Source organism: Mus caroli, unplaced genomic scaffold (assembly GCF_978045245.1).
Source record: "Mus caroli unplaced genomic scaffold, Mus_caroli_1 scaffold_16, whole genome shotgun sequence".
NCBI lineage: Eukaryota > Metazoa > Chordata > Mammalia > Rodentia > Muridae > Mus > Mus caroli.
This window is the reverse complement of record NW_028227271.1, coordinates 37,200,708-37,217,885: the sequence shown is the minus strand read 5'-3', so window position 1 is coordinate 37,217,885 and position 17,178 is coordinate 37,200,708. Positions and strand designations below refer to the sequence as shown.

At 45.5% G+C, this 17,178-nt stretch overlaps 1 pseudogene; it reads right to left on the bottom strand.

Annotated features, from left to right (window-relative positions):
• Positions 1-8,362: 8,362 nt before the first annotated feature.
• Positions 8,363-9,065, bottom strand: LOC147000762 (high mobility group protein B1 pseudogene; annotated as a pseudogene).
• Positions 9,066-17,178: the final 8,113 nt, after the last annotated feature.

Genomic DNA, 17,178 nt, shown 5'->3' with positions numbered 1-17,178 from the left:
ACTAGCAAGATTTTGCTGAAAGGACCCTGATATAGCTGTCTCTTGTGAGACTATGCCGGGGCCTAGCAAACACAGAAGTGGATGCTCACAGTTAGCTATTGGATGGGTCACAGGGCCCCCAATGGAGGAGCTAGAGAAAGTAACCAAGGAGGTAAAGGGATCTGCAACCCTATAGGTGGAACCACAATATGAACTAACCAGTACCCCCAGAACTTGTGTCTCTAGCTGCATATGTATCAGGAGATGGCCTTGTCGGCCATCAGTGGAAAGAGAGGCCCATTGGTCGTGCAAACTTTATCTGACTCAGTACAGTGGAACGCCAGGGCCAAGAAGTGGGAGTAGGTGGGTGGGGGGGGGGTGGTATGGGGAACTTTTGGGATAGCACTGGAAATGTGAATAAAGAAAATACCTAATAAAAAAATAAAACTAAAAATAATGGAAGGCTTTTAAAACCTCAAAGGCTGCCCCTGTGACATACCTCTTCCAACAAAACCACACCTCCTAATCCTTTCCAAAATGCCCTAGAAACTGAGACTAAGTATTTAAACATGAGCCTATGGGGGGGCATTCTCATTCACACTACCACATCACATTCCCTAGTTCCCATAGGCTCATGGGTGGATCATAAAGTAAAATGCATTCAAACCAACTTCAGAAGTCCTTACCATCTTTTAGAGTTCCAACACTTTTAAAGTACAAAGTGTTTTCCTGAGACTTGAGGTAATCTCTTAATTGCAACTCCCTATAAAATAAAATTAAACATCATATTCTTCCAACATATGATGACACAAAATGTGTATTTCCATCCCAAAAGAGAGGAATGGGGCATATGAAGGAAATAGCGCTATCAAAGACTGAAACCCAGAAGAGCAAGCTCGAAAATGTTAGTCTATCCCAGAAGCAAATAAGACCCCTACCACAATTTTGAGCCAAATTTGAAGCAACATTTAATAAAATGCTGACACGATGATGAACTCTGGCCAGGTTCATTGCTGGTTTCCCAGAAAATGGCGAGGAGTTTATCTATTCCAGGTGGGGAGAAGCTGTGTGTACATGTGAGCACACATGTAGAGGCTAGAGGTTGATGTCCAGAGTCACATTTAGCCAGGGATTAAAAAGGCAAACCTCTAAGGCTTTCATAGTCTCCATCAGGACCAATCAGAGGCAAGCACATAGACTGACATAGCTCTGGTTTGCATACCTCCGACCTCCATCCAATCAGGGACAAGCATCCATCTTGATGTATTTCCTACCTATGTACCTCCCATGTACATGTGTAGGGGAGCAAAACCATGTGGCTTGTTATCTTACATAAACAATAGCTTCCACCATCTCAGGAAGTATCTGTCCATGGCCAAGGGGCTTGCAGGTTAGAGCATTTTTGTTTCATAGCTGTCTTAAGCACAGTGATGAAAACTTAAAATGTAACTTTGGTTCTCACACAATCCTGTAGCTCCATGTCTGATATGAAAGGGCTTAGATAGATCCACCCTTTGATCTTAGCCAGTTCCACTCCATGTCTGTCCCTCTCCTTGGCAGACATCTCGTGGCTCTGGCACCTGGAACATCTTGGGATCTCTAATGCAATCCAGGCTCCACTTTCTCCGTGTCATGCAATGGCTTTTCAGGGCCTCTTGCCTTCTCAGGGCCTTCATGGGGGCACTTCGCAGCCACCCATTGCCTGGGTTCAGTGACTCTCCTTAATGATTGAGGAATATTCCATGACCCCATTACTTGTGATCTATCATGACTCTGAAGTCGGGAACCACATAGATGACATTTCCAAGTTCAGTCTTGTTTTTGAGATGGAGCCTGGTCCCAGTGAATCACATTTGCAGCAACTGTCACTTGTTGATTTTTAGGAGCAGAAATGTCCTTAGGTGCCTCCTTTCCCATGCTGGAAGCTTAGCTGGGTGGGTTCTTGGCCTGAGGGCATCAGTCCCTTTGTTCCAAAATGGATTGGGCCTCACCTTAATCTCCTCATCTATTTCAGCTCAAGCCTGGGCTCTCACATTAAATCTGTTGCTGCTCTTTCTCTCTCCAAATTGTATATTCTGTGGTTCATTTCCCCCTGTGGCTTTGTTTTTATTGTAGCCCTGAATAAGAGGGATTACTAACAACAAAATGGCAGAATCAATATTAGGCTGTCTTGAAAGTTCCTCCAAAAAAAAAAAAATTAGTCCATTACTTTCCCAATTTAGGCTCAAGAAAATTCTTAGGAAGTAGACAGAAGGAAGCCACAGTTTTATTTTGTCAAAGAACATCACAAGAACAGTCTCTGGCCCAGATGTTGTTAAGGTCCTTGCTTCCCCCTGAAGTCTCTTGAGCTGGGCCTCCGCAGTTCACAGAGCTCTCAACTTTATCTCCCAAGCTAACCTAAGACAAACCAATAAGCCCAGCTTTCAGCATCCAACCAGTTTCCAGAGTCCCAGGGTCGTTCACATTCCTCCAAAGGACCACATGGCCAGATTTTTTATAGGAATAGCTCAGTCCTGGTACCAAGTTCAACCTTAGTTACTTTTCTATTGCTTCAATAGGACACCATGATCAAGGCAACTTATAAGAGAAAGCTTTTAATTGTCCTTACAGTTTCAGAGGGTTACAGTCCATGATGCAGGAGCTAAGGTATGATGTCAGGTAGCCAAAGAAACCATTGAGAGCTCACTTCTCACAGATGGGAGTCAGAAAGAGCCTGGTGAGACTGACAGGAGCTGATTGTGGCCTCAAAGCTGTCCCTGTGATATACCTCCTCTGACAAAGCCATAGCTCCTAGTATTTCCCAAACATTTCTACCAACAGGAGACCATGTGTTAAAACATGTGAGGGGGCCATTTTCATTCAATCCACCACAGCATCTGTGCTATGCTGCTGTTGCTACAGCTGCCATCCTTGACTGCCATCACTCAGCCTCTTTAACCCTCAAAAATTCTTCAGCCATCAGCATCAGATGGAGATTGCTGAGGCATCCATCCTCATAGACAGAGCAGCTACTGGTTCTAACACATAGGCAGCTACTGGAAGGCCCAGCCATTACCATGTAAACCAGGCTAATAAATCCCCTGTGTAGTGTATATTCATTCTTGCTATTGGTTTCCTCTAGAGAATCCTGACTAACACATATGCTGGATTCTCTCTGTACCTAACTTATCTGCACAGCCAACCTGTTGCTCTGGGACCTGGCTGCTGTCAATTTCTCTGTCTCCTTGCTACACACTCTCACTACTCAGGACTCTACTCCCTTCCTGTTTGTTCTTCAACAATTGACATAACATTTCTCAAGCCTGTGCCTATTTCTGCTCTGACCAAACTTCTTGTCTTATGATATCTCTCTTCCATCTCAGGACTCAGGAACAACACAAATGTCAGCAGTTCTGGACCACCTTCCTTTAACTTGAACTTGCTGCCTTGGGGCTATGTTACCTTGACTTTCCCTGTGGCATCATTAACCGGACCCATCATCATCTTGCTTGGTGAGATGGGCTTATTTATTATGTGATTTTCCTCTCTGAGAGCAGATCCAGTTTTTGCTGGGCTCTGCTGTGTCCTTAATGAGAAGAGAAGTGCCTGGTACCTTGTAGGAATTTTGTGCATTCAAGAAACAAATCACTATTGAATGGATATTCACAGTTACAGTGATGCTGATAAGTTAATAAGATTGGAACTTCAGATTCTAGTTCTACCATACATTTGCTATGTGATTTGATCAGCCTACTTAACCTTTCTCAGTAAAATGAGAACAACAGCATTCCCTTTGGGTATCAAAGATCATTGGATTTGAAAGGCCAACTGTGTTGAATGCTGTTGATCTTTTCATGTAAGCTTTCCAGCAGCTTCTGTGATGTGAGTGCTCTCTGTAGATAGGAACATTGCATCTCAGAACAGTTGACTAACACCCAGAAAGTCACAAACAACTGATGGTTCAGAGTAGGACAGGATCCCACGTCTGTCTGATACTCATTAATAATACCACTCAGGCCTCCCTTATCCTCTTGCCTTCAGTTCCCAATTGACTATGAAAGTAAACTTGAAGGAGAACCTCCTCATTAATTTGGCCCAAGCTTTCCTTGAGCTCAGGCTTGTATCTGTGAGATGAATGAGTGCGCTAAGCAGTGCATCTGAGCCTGAGTTCCACCTCTGGACCACGTGTATGAACAAGGCTGACACTGGTTTGTACCACATTCCTGAGATGTCTGTTCATCACTTGCAGCAGGCAAATAAAATCACTGGGATCCCAGAAACACGGGGCTAGAGGAATGGAAGCCTGAGGCCCTCTGTAGACTTAGGGAGTCTCCAACTAGCCACAAGTTTCTCCTCACAGGCAGGAATAAATCTTCCATTATCTCTGAAATTACACATGGCTTGTGAGTGAACTCATGGTGGTAAGGCATGGGAGGGACACAAGATCAGCACGTTGTGAGCCATGGGCAAGGGCTGCCTCAGGCTTGATAAGAGAATGAAAAGCCTGGGTAGAGGGGGTCTGAAGGGTTAGGCAGACCTCAGCCATGGCCCTGGGTGGGCTGGAGAAGGCAGCAACAGGACAGGAGGGTAATGGCCTTCACCAGTGGTAAAGGCAGAGTGGACAGGCTAGTGTAGTGATGCCAGATAGGAATAAGGCCTTGTATAGAAACCAGAGTTCCTCAGTCAGGACCCATCTTGCTAATCTGACATGTCTTTCACCCAGATATAAGCACTGAATCTATAATTAGTTGGGGTCCTGATCATCTACTGGGTAGTACAATGAAATTGTTAAAGATCTAGTTGGCACCAGAATTCATTCATCCATCCATTCACCCACCCATCCATCCATCAACCCATTCATTCATTCATTCATTCATTCATTCACTCACTCATTCTAGCATCTGATTTCCACTGAGTTCTTGTAATGTGCTTTGCCCTGAGACAGCACAGTCTTAACACTGGAAACAGAGAAGCCCCTCCCTATTGAAGTACACACTCAGATAGGGAGAACAAGAATTGTAATTACATAAAGTGTGTACAACTGTAGGTAAGGCTTATGGATTTGAATAAAGAGGTAGAGAGAGAGGCCGCTGTTTCTGGTGCCACACAGACTAAGTCCATCTGCATGGATAGCATCTTAACAAAGCTGTGTAGGAAGTGGTTTTGCTGCTCAATTGAGGGTGATGTTATAATCTTGAGCAACAATGAGAAACAAAGATGGACTCATGGTGGATGTGTGGAGAAACTATAAGAGAGAGGCTCCAAAGGCTGAGAGACTAGAGAGGAGAGAGATGGCTCTAGTGGTATCAAGCTACATCTCCTCCTCTCTCTCTCTCTCTCTCTCTCTCTCTCTCTCTCTCTCTCTCTCTCTCTCTCTCTCTCTCTCTGGTGTGTGTATGCATGCATGTGTGTGTGTGTGTGTGTATACATAGAAGGAGACAGAATCAAAGACATAGAGAAATAGGTAATTTTGGAGTCCACATCTAGACAACATGGAGAACACAGAACAAAATTGCAGTCTCCTTGACTGGTCAGGGCAGCATCTGTAACTGGGCACTAGACTTTGGGAATAGATGCTTTTCTCCATTTGGGATGCAATGTCTGACCACTCCCAGGCTCTCTGCACCTCAGCCTTTTATCATGTCTTCAGACAGTAGCCAGGCTTGCTTGATCAGTTCTTGCTGTCAGGGCTGGCTCCTTAGCAGTCTCTGATGGGAGAGAACAAGCCTGCTTCTTTCTCTGGCATCTGTAGATGTCACCTTTGACATCTCTGGGCTCACAGCTGTGTCATTTCATTTGTATCTCCATCTTCACAGAACTTCCTCTTTGTGTGACTCTGTGCCCTCGTCCCAACTTCTAAGGAGAGCAGTGTGGGATTTAGAGCCCAACTTCAATCCAAGATAATTTTTAAAATCCTAAAGTAATAACATCAATTAAAAATCCAGATTTGCCGGGCATGGTGGCGCACGCCTTTAATCCCAGCACTCGGGAGTTCGAGGCCAGCCTGGTCTACAAAGTGAGTTCCAGGACAGCCAGGGCTATACAGAGAAACCCTGTCTCGAAAAACAAACAAACAAAAACAAACAAACAAAAAAATCCAGATTTCCAAGTTGAGATGCTCCCGAGCAGGCATAGGTTTTGGGGGTTCATGATGCACCCAGTATAGAAGACAATCTCCATGATGCATTTTCAGGCTGAGAGGCAGGATGTCCCTGAAAGGACAGGGATAAAAGACTAAAGAAGCAATTCTTCCCCAAGTCTAGCCTGGTAAACCAATGAGTTTATTGTGGTTAGTTACAGAACTTAAAAGCAGCTGCATCACCGAAAAGCCCACCCTGGCATGGATGATGATGGCTCGATGATGATGACTCATGGAAGCTGCATTCCTGGAACCCCCAGGCTTGCAGGTGGCCTCTGGGGACCTGACACACTCCCCTCCCTGCAGTTGTCCTTGCTCAGAGAACCCTGGGGAGAGGCCTTGTGGCTTTCTGGGTCTCCTGAGCTTTTTAAGTCAATTGCATAAGTTGCTGCTCCTTCCTGTAGGAGGGAGTGTTTCAAGTTAAGAAAATGGCTACCCCACAAGAAGACAGGACCATCGGGTGTGGGGGGGAGCACCGAGTGTAGTGAGGATGAGAGCAGAGGAGTCAACAGAGGACATGTGCCTGTGGGCTTTCTGAAAGACCATTCAAGATTTATTTTGAGCCATTGCTCAGGCAGCTGGAGAGAATTTGAGAAGGGGGGGCGTTTCAGGGAGGACAGAGGGAATTGTTGGCTGCTCTGATCTCCATAGGTCACTTTCGAGGCACTCCAGGTGTCACCAAAGTGCTACATCCACAAGCAACAGGCAAAGGGTCTTACCCAGCACACAGCATGGTGCAGAGCCTATGGCTTCCCAGTTTCCTTCTGTGGAGTAAACAGAACCAGAAACACATGGTGCTGGCTTCTCCCACACAAACAGCAGCAGCCTGGAACACTTGCAAGAAAAGCTTCTAAGTTGTGCTTTGAAGCTCTGGGCCAAGGCTAGAGGAAAAATGATTCACCTCAAGGAGCATCCTTCTTCCCACCTTGATGCAGCGGCTCCCTATGCCCCAGCCTTCCTGAGTCTCTCTTCCCTCTCCCCTTCACTCCCGGCAGGGGCCAAGCAGAGAGGGCAATGCAGACTCTACAAGGATCTGAAACTCTTTAATGAGCTGTGTGTAGTGCCTGGCTACTGAACTTCATTCCAGAAAAGCTGTAGGGAATGAACGGAGAATAAAGATGGTATCCAAAAGAAGAAAAAAAAATCTTGAGAGATCAGGAGGGCTACAGGGTCTTACCCGACAGGAAGGCATTGCAAATAATAAAAATGTCACATGCTTTGGACTCTAATGAAAATGGTTCCAGATCCTAAGCCTACTGGAACTGGTAAGCTGGAAACAAGCTGTTTCCAATGAGGGGCTGGCTTGTCCTACACGGAGCAACATACATCTGTTTCAAACAAGTCCCCCACAGAAGGCACCAAAATATATAGCCAATTATGGTCCATTTAAAAAAATGAATCAGAAGAAAATTCTCACACACCCCCATTTTTATATCATTCTTGATTGCCTGAGAGGTTTATCTATTATAATGTTCATTAAGTACAGTAAAGAAATTAATATATATATATACATATATATATTCAACTATATCTTGTCTAATTTGCAAATTTATATGAGAACAGAAAGTACTAATGCATGCCTTTGTGTGGGCCAATAATACTTTGCTTAAATCGAGCTACTGAATTTTTTGTTTATTTTATCAATTAATTTTCTAAGAAAAAAGTGTAACAGATAAATGTTTCTGTTAGCTGGTAGAATTAATGAAAATCTCCCCTTGTCTTTTGAGTTACATATAGAATGTCTGACACCTAGTCAATGCAAAATTAAATCTTTTTAATAAAAAAAATTGTATTTACTTAGAAGCATTCAGAATGTCAACAAAACAGCCGCAATTTTTTTTTGCAATTACAGAGTGGTATTCAGTTAACAGAACAACAATTATCTTCGTATAAGCTGCATCAGAGACAACTGAAGATGAAAAAAATAAAACCCAAAAATAAAACCAAAGGAAAAAAAAACCAAACTACTGTCCCCATATATAACTAATTTGTGCTGTGCACCAACAAGAACCTGCTTTAAATTTCCATGCCAATTTACAACCCCCAGACTGTACCAGGCAAGGTTAGTAGCTATTGAAAATACCACCAGGACAGGGCAATCTAAAGACACATTCGGTAGTGTGTTAACTATACAAAAAAAGACACTGTACAGTTTAAAAACAAATCTTACACAGCCTTACATTTCAATTTTTTTTCTTTAAAAGGAGTGAGTTGTGTACAGGGGGGTTAAATGCTTTATAGACAAGAAAAAAAACTGCGCTAGAACCAACTTATTAATCATCATCATCTTCCTCGTCTTCATCTTCCTCCTCTTCCTCATCTTCTTCATCCTCTTCATCATCTTCCTCTTCCTTCTTTTTCTTGCTCTTTTCAGCCTTGACCACCCCCTTTTTTGCTGCATCAGGTTTTCCTTTAGCTCTGTAGGCAGCAATATCCTTCTCGTACTTCTCCTTCAGTTTGGCAGCTTTCTTCTCATAGGGCTGCTTGTCATCTGCTGCAGTGTTGTTCCACATCTCTCCTAGTTTCTTTGCAACATCACCAATGGATAAGCCAGGATGCTCGCCTTTGATTTTGGGGCGGTACTCAGAACAGAACAAGAAGGCGGCCGAAGGAGGCCTCTTGGGTGCATTGGGGTCCTTGAACTTCTTTTTGGTCTCCCCTTTGTGGGGGATGTAGGTTTTCATTTCTCTTTCATAACGAGCCTTGTCAGCCTTTGCCATATCTTCAAATTTCCCCTTTTCTTTAGCAGACATGGTCTCCCACCTCTCTGAGCACTTCTTGGAGAACTCTGAGAAGTTGACAGAAGCATCCGGGTGCTTCTTCTTGTGCTCCTCCTGGCAAGTTTGCACAAAGAATGCATATGAGGACATTTTGCCTCTCGGCTTCTTAGGATCTCCTTTGCCCATGTTTAGTTGATTTTCCTCCGCGAGGCACAGAGTCGCCCAGTGCCCGTCCGGCTCGCACTTGCCCCGGCACTGTCTCTATGGAGCTCAATGTACTGCAATCGCAAAATTAAATTTAATGAGGGTGTGTTAGTCAATAAGACAACACCTGCTATGGGGAAGAGTGTCAACAAAAAAGCATTGTCTCAGCTTCTAAATATGTATGTACTGTATACATATATGTAGAAATATGTCTGTGTGTATGTTTTGATTTCTTTTTTTTTAAGTAAGGAATTGGGCTATGGCTCAGTATAGAGAATTTATTGACTTTGTATAATGTCCTTGTTTTAATCTACGTAACTGTACAAAAATAAAATTGACAAACAGGAATTTGAGAGATTGCTTAGTTGGTAAAGGCTTTTTACTCTTTCAGAGGACCAACCAGAGTTGGTCTCCCAACATCCATGTTGGGCAGCTTACAACCACCCATAGCCCCAGCTGTATGGAATCCAACACTTCCTTCTGCCCACCACCCTCAGAACACTCATATACACACAAGATAAACAAAAATACATAGGGCTGTAAACACAAACACACATACATTGGAGTTAAAAGTAACCGCTGTCTCCATGTGAGAGCCTGCGGCCAGACTTTTAAATGTTTTAGTATGCTTTTCATAAAAGCTCCTGGTGTCCAACTTTAGCAATTTTCATTACAGATGGGGAACTGATGAAACCCAGGGAAGAGAGAACAACAGAAAAGTGGCAGGCTTATCTAACCCAGATCTGGAGGAGAAAAGACAGGCAGTATTGTGACCAACGGTTAGCACAGGCTCAGGACAGTGTGGGATGGCTGCCCACACAGAGCCAGACCTGCCAGAGAGTCTGCAGAAATAAGGGGATCAGATACCTCCTCAGCTAGAGACTGCCAGCCAGCCAAAACCAGAAGCTGTCCCCAAGTGCCCTCAACTGAGGAAGGAGCTGAAGGCCAAGGTGGCAGGAAGCTTATGAAGGAGAATGTCCCTCTGAGCGTGAATCCAACATTTCATTTTACAGAACAGGAAAGGGAGGCCTAGAGAGGGAAAGGACACACAGGGACACACAGGAAAGGATTGTGAGACTGAAAAACCGCAGATCCTTATGGGAGCACAAGGATGCCACAGTGGACAAGGAGTCACGGATGCTGTAGTGCACAAGGTGGTCAGGGATGCTGCAGTGGACAAGGGATCAAGGATGCTGTAGTGCACAAGGTGCATAGGGATGCCAGAGTGGACAAGGGGTCAAGGATGCTGTAGAACACAAGATGCTGCAGTGGACATGGAGCACAGGCCATTGCTCACCAGGCCACTGTTGTTCACATAGCACCACTTACAGGTATACCAAGATTCTGATCTCTAGAGCTTTAGGCCCAGTTCTGCCCACTTTCTCTAAGTTCTCTGAAGCCAGAGGAGCACAAATGTCAGGCTTGCTCTGCCATTCTGATGGTTCACAAGCTCTCCAAAGTTGTGCTTCAGCCATCCCCAGTCCCTGCCTCCTTATTCGGTTTCTTACCCACACAATCAGTATCTGCCCATCCATCTATCCATTTATCCAAACCATCCTCACATCAACCCATATATACGCACATCCACCCACCTGTCCCACATCCAGCCAGACAGCCAGCAAGGCTTTAACTTGACCAATCCATTAATTCATCTTTTGAAATCATTTTCCCTTTTTTCCTCTTCCCCTTTGAAAATGTTTATTACACGTACTCTCTTGTGTTTGAAGTGAGTTGTGTGCACTGTTGTGCTCATATGGAGACCAGAAGACTCATGTGTGAATCATCTCACTCTTTCTACCACGTAGGTCCTGGGAAATGAACTCTGGTTCCCAGGTTTGGCTGCAAGCTCCCTTACCCACTGAGCCAGCCATCTCATTTAACTCTTCCTTTCTCTTTGCTTTCTCTTGTCTCCTTCCCAGTTCCTTCTAACTTTGTATTCAATACATAATTGCATGTGGGCCAGACACTTAGCTCAAAGACATAAAGAAAAGAGTCCCCAGATAGCATAGAATTGATCATGTGTGCAGCTGTTGCAGCCCACAAAGAACATGTGGGCTTTATGTATGACAGATTTTTACATTCTCATGGAAAGAGCCGAAGGATCCACAGCAGGGAAGGTGAGCTCTCTGGCCGGGGACACAAGCGGTGTCTACAGTGAGAAAATCCTGGATCTGGCAAGTCCCAAGCATTTAGAGGACAGTAGTGTGGGGCATGGTCCCTGGCTACAGCTCTGCCTTAAATGCCCATGTCAAATCTGTGACCTCAATCACTCTTCCATTCTTACAGTCCATGTGGACATGCACTGCTGCTGCGGCCCAGAGAAATACACTGCTTGGCAGTTAGAGCAGTCCTCACCACTTGGCTTGGATGGGAGGTGGAGCTTTCCCCACCGATACTGAATTCTGATTCGTCAACAACCCCCACCCCCACCCCAGAGTGCTCCTACCTCCCCAGGCAGTCATGAGTCCATCACCCAAGGAACATGGATACGGCAAATCCCTCTTCCCCATTTCTGTCTATTCTCCCCAGTTCTGCCAGCCTCCCCTACCTGTCCATTTTATCTTGTGTGTGCCTCTTTATCTTTCATTGTTACCGATCAGTACTCCTCCATACCCTCCAATCGCCTGGAGATTGGACTCACTCACATCCTGACACCTTCTCTTTCTGCATCGGGCCTCCTCATGGCTGCCCCTCATGTGTTTCTGAGACCCAGCCTCTTGTCATACCCAGCCTCTTCACCAACTGGACTCCCTGTTCTCAATGCTCTCTCAGTCATGTCTCTTCTCCCACAGCATCTATAGGGAATACTCTAAAACTCCTGACTATGTGCCTTTTTCTTTAACCTCTTTTCAGTGTTATCTCAGGTCAGTATAGGCTTTCACAGGGTAATGAGTGTTTAGGGGACCCTGGCATCTCAGAGTAACCCCATCAGGTTGAGGTCTTTAAAATCCCAAAAATATACAGAGCCCCATCTGCCTGAGCCACTAATCTTCCTTCCACATAGAAAGTCATGCTCTCTCCCTCTACCTAAGTAAATCCTATCCATTAGCTCCTGTCTACCTCTGACCCTAACCTTCTCCACTCAGGCTTAGTGAAAGGCCTCCCTCTATGCCCATAATTCTGTGGGCTTGTCTCAACCACAACCATTGCAGACATCATTAACCTTGACTTTTTGTCCATATGTTAATGTCCTTAAAGGGCAAGACTATGGTTATTGGACCACAGAGATCCAAACTTCTTTCTGTGTCTGGAATACAATAGGTGCTTAATGAGCAAGGATAGACTCTCTCTCCACAACACTTCAGAGCTACAAGACAGATAAGGAACAAGTTCCAGACTGTTTTCTACCATTGGCTAGCCAGAGAATCTGAGGTTTATGGTTTAATTTCTCTGCATCTCACTTAGCTATATGTAAATGGAGTTTGTGTGCAGAAATCATTTTTTCTGTCATGAAGATTAATAAATTAATGCATGCAAGGTGCCTTAAGTGGCACATAGTATGAAATGCAAGCTCAATAAATAGTAGGTCCTATTACAGTAACAGGGCAATTGAATTTCTCCTCCTCCTTCTAAGACAGGTAAAATCCTGTCACCTCCTTTTACCCAGAGACCAAACTCCTGTTTGTCCTGCATGGTCTAATTAGTGCTTGTTTGACTGTCTGTTGTTTTTTCTCATTGACACAGAGAAACTGTGATTTCTGTGGTGGCTTGTCCCCTCACTTGCCTTTGGAGTCCTTCTTTGTCAGTTCAGACCTGGTTCCTGGCTGAGCCTCCAGGCACCTATGGAACAAAAAGGACTCATTTGACCCAAGGGCCAGTAAGGGGCAGGTAAGGGTGAGCACCTGGGTCACTCTGTAAAGAGAGGAGAAAGGGAAATGGTGACACTGAGAAAGGGAAATGGTTTCATCATGGTGACACCCTTGTCTCTCCCCAGCTCTGGAATCTGGATGTGAGGCTGGGTAGCACTCTCGAATGATGTAGCACCCACAGATTCAACTCCAGAGAATGTCACACTCCACAGAGGCACGAGAAGAAATCCCATCCTGGTCCTGTCCAAGATTCCCAGACAGTCTTGACAGGAAGACTCTGTACTGGGGGAAGGGCTGTCTGGCTCTCACAGCCTCTGGAGTGTGTGAAACCTAGTGCTCTTGCCAAATTAAAAAAAAAAATCATATCTGCATCCAACTGGTTACATCGATGCCAAAGAGAAGTATCACTTGTCACAGACCTGCTCTTTGTCCACACTGCATGCTCCCTGTGCTCTGTGAGAGACCCAGTAGCTGCCTGACATCCCCCAACCCCACTATGCACTCTTACAGACTGAGCCAAGCCATATCTGGCTCCTCCTAGCCTTCCTCACATCTACTTCCTGTCCTTGGAGAAATGTGAGCTGATGATAGATTTAAGGAAATCTGGCTGGGGTACACACGGAAACAGCCCAGCTGCTCAGACACCCTTGAGTCACCCTGATTTTTTAAGAGTATGAGGGTAAGAATGAGCTATTTATAGCTGGGCATGCTGCAGCTGAGGTTTGAGGCTTTTCTAACGGGACAAGGCAACTGTAGGTCCCGAGCAAACACCACTTACTGTGGGCACCAACAGTGCACCCAGCAAAATGTCTTGGTGATGTCAGTGGGCAGTTTGGGGTGACTAAAGATATGAGGGAGCTAAAAGGTATGGGCCTCAAACCCACCTCTTGGGTAACCAGCTATCTGATATAGGCTAAACAGTATCACCCATCAGACACTGATGATAGAAGTCCCACCCACATAACTTAGGTTTCTATCACTGTCATAAAACATCAGAGCCACAAGCCACTTAGGGAGGAAAGGGTACATTTCACCTTATAGCATACAATCTTTCCTGAAAGAAAATGAGAGCAGGAACTCAAGCAGAGCCCATGAAGGAGTGCTGTTTGCTGGCTTGTTTCTCGTAGCTTGCTCAGCCTGCTTTCTTATACAACCCAGGTCTATTTGTCCAGGAATGGCACTGTCTACAATAGGCTGGGCCCTTCCATAGCTATCATTAACCAAAAAAGAAAAAGTCTCACAAACTTGCCAATTGGCCAATGTGATAGAGGCATCTTCTCAACTGAGGTTTGCAGATGACTCTAGCTTTTGTCAAATTGACATAAAAAACAAAACAAACAAAAACCCTAGTCCTGGTACCTCACAAGTTCAGGATATAGCATGATCTGGGACAGGTACTTACAGGTTTCAATAAAATGGTATCAGTAAATAGTTTCAGTGATGGCATCATAGAGGCTGTACCTGACTCCTGTGTTCCTCTTGAGACCAGGGCGCTCACAGAGGGAAGATCTAAGAAGACACAGTAAAAGGATGATTATCTGCAAACGAAGGAGAGAGATGGGCTCTATCACACCTGGATCATTAACTCAAAGACCACAACTGTTGGAAAATAGACTTCAGGAGTTTGGGCCAACAAAACCCAGTGTTTTCCTCAGATGCCCTGAAAAGCCAATGTGCTCTGTCTCCCTCTCCCATCCAGTGCCTGGAACAATATGCCACCTATTTCCCCCTCCCCTCAAAAAAACCTCCTCCCTCTTCTTTTAGTGGCCAATCCTTGATTTATCATGTGTCCACTCATGAGCAGGAGCTGTGGGTGTCACAGCGGGCTTGAGCACTTGCCTGTGGAAGGGCAATCCAGTTATGGTCTGGCTGAGTGGTTGGAACTGAAGTAGCTGGGGAAAGCCCCAACTTGGTTTGGCATGAACCTGACTTTCCTTCTCCCATCTTGCCGTTTCCTCTCCCCATCCCATCACCCTCTCCTAGCCTACTATTTCCTCTCACACACACCACTTCCCTATTCTTCTTCTCCTTCCTCCTCTATACAATCCTTCCTTTCTCTCTTTTCCAATTCCTTCGAGGTGAGTGTAATTGCTGTGAAGAGCAGAGGACTAAAGTCACCTGGATTTTTCCCATCGCCCACCAGTGACTACTACCAGTGCCAAGCTCCTCTCTAGGTCCATCTTGGTATCCATCTCCTTTTCTCACTGCTGTAGGCAGCATCTCTAATACATGTCCTACACCATGTACCTACTTTGTAAAATGTCTGCCTCTGACTCCCACACACACACAGTGATGGTTGTGGAGCCTTGTCCCCAATGTTCCTCCTTCCATCCTTTCTGGGTAGAGCTCTTGCCCAGTGTTCATAGTTCCTAATGGGATTCAGGCTGGCACCACCCAAGCTTTATTTTTCTCTTCCTCAGGCTGTTTCAGTCCCATTAGCATAAGCAATACTGCACGACTTACTTCCTACTAAATGAATACAGAGTGTATCCATTTTTTGAGGTTTCTTGGATTACATTAGCCAGGGAAACAAGTAAGCTATCATCCTACCTCACAGAGGTGACCCTTGAGGCCCTTAACAAAGCCCTGACCTCCTGAGACTGACTCAAGGTCTAACCTGCACATGCTTTTCTACTTGGACGTCCTAGGGACTCAGTGGGGACAGGGGCTACTTGGAGACATGCTGACACGGAAGCTCAGCGTGCAGACCTAAGTTTGCAGTATGATTTTCCAGTGAGTCTCATGAATAGGCTCTTAGAGATGCCCCCTTTAGCACTGCACTACCTCTGAGGCAGTTGGTTCAGGGGCCTAAGCCCTTAGCCTGCAGTCAGAGGTCTCAGTTGGGGGCCCCAAAGAACTATGGTGAGCCATTGGCATAGCTCAGGTGTTAGCTATTTCTACCACAAACTGGCTTTCATCTACCTCTCTGTCCATCTTTCCCGAGTTCCCTGGAACCCTTGGCACATAGGAGGAAGGCAGCATGCCATCCATCGTGGCAGCTGTGAAGCAGCTGCTCACTGTTCCTCAAACTGGAATGCCTACTTGCTAGCTGCTGCCAAGTCAAACCAGCCAGAAGCCAAGATGCGGCATGTGCCCAGCTCTTTCAGCAAGTCTGCAGGACCTCTGAGCCACAAGTGCTTCCTCCTGTGAGTATTTCAGAGCCCAGAGCTCAGGAGCCCCAGCACACTTGTAGATCCAGACCCTAGTGCCTTTCTGGTATTTGCCTCTGTGAGAGACAGAGGGGATTGACGCTTGCCTTGCCGTGAGGAGGTCATGCCCAGCCTCAGTAGTCAGCAGCAGCATAGTTGTTTCTCATCACACAGAACTGAGACACAGAAAGACACAGACTCCCTTCAGCTTAACGTCACTGAAAGATGAAAAAGACAGAACAGGCATCTTTTTTTTTCCTGCTATAAAAGGTGAAAGAACTTTGCCCACCACATGTATACATTCCTGTATGTGTGTATGTGCTTGTGTGTCTGTCTGTCTGTACACGTGCAATTGTAGAAGTGTACTGGCTGGCTTTGTGTATCAACTTGACACAGCTGGAGTTATCACAGAGAAAGGAGCTTCAGTTGAGGAAGTGCCTCCATGAGATCCATCTGTAAGGCATTTTCTCAATTAGTGATCAAGGGGGGAGGTCCCCTTGTGGGTGGTGCCATCTCTGGGCTGGTAGTCTTGGGTTCTATAAGAGAACAGGCTGAGCAAGCCAGGGGAGGCAAGCCAGTAAAGAACATCCCTCCATGACCTCAGCATCAGCTCCTGCTTCCTGACCTGCTTGAGTTCCAGTCCTGAAATCCTTTGGTGATGAACAGCAGTATGGAAGTGTAAGCTGAATAAACCCTTTCCTCCCCAACTTGCTTCTTGGTCATGATGTTTTGTCCAGGAATAGAAACCCTGACTAAGACATAGAAGCCAAAGGTCACCTCTGGTGTCATTCCTCAAGAGTTGTTTTGGGGACAGGATCTATGATAATCAGTGCTGTCAGTTCAATAGGATCTAGAAACACCGAGGAGCAGGCCTCTGGGCATGTCTTGGGAGGATTATCCAGGTTTGGCTAATTGAGGAGTGAAGGCCCACGTATCTGTGGATAGCACCATTCCATTGGCTGGGGTCTCAGACTGAATGAAAGGGAGCAAGCAAGATGAACACCAGCATGCACTTGTTTGTGCTTCCTGACTGTATATTTGATATGACCAGCTCCCTAAGGCTCCGGCCCCAATGGCTTCCTCCTGGTGATGTGCTGTACTCTGTAGTTAGTTGTGAGCCAAAACAAACCCTTTCTTCCTCAAGTTGTTTCTCGAAGATAGAATAACGTCTCACAGAAAGGGGGGAAAAAGGCAATTAA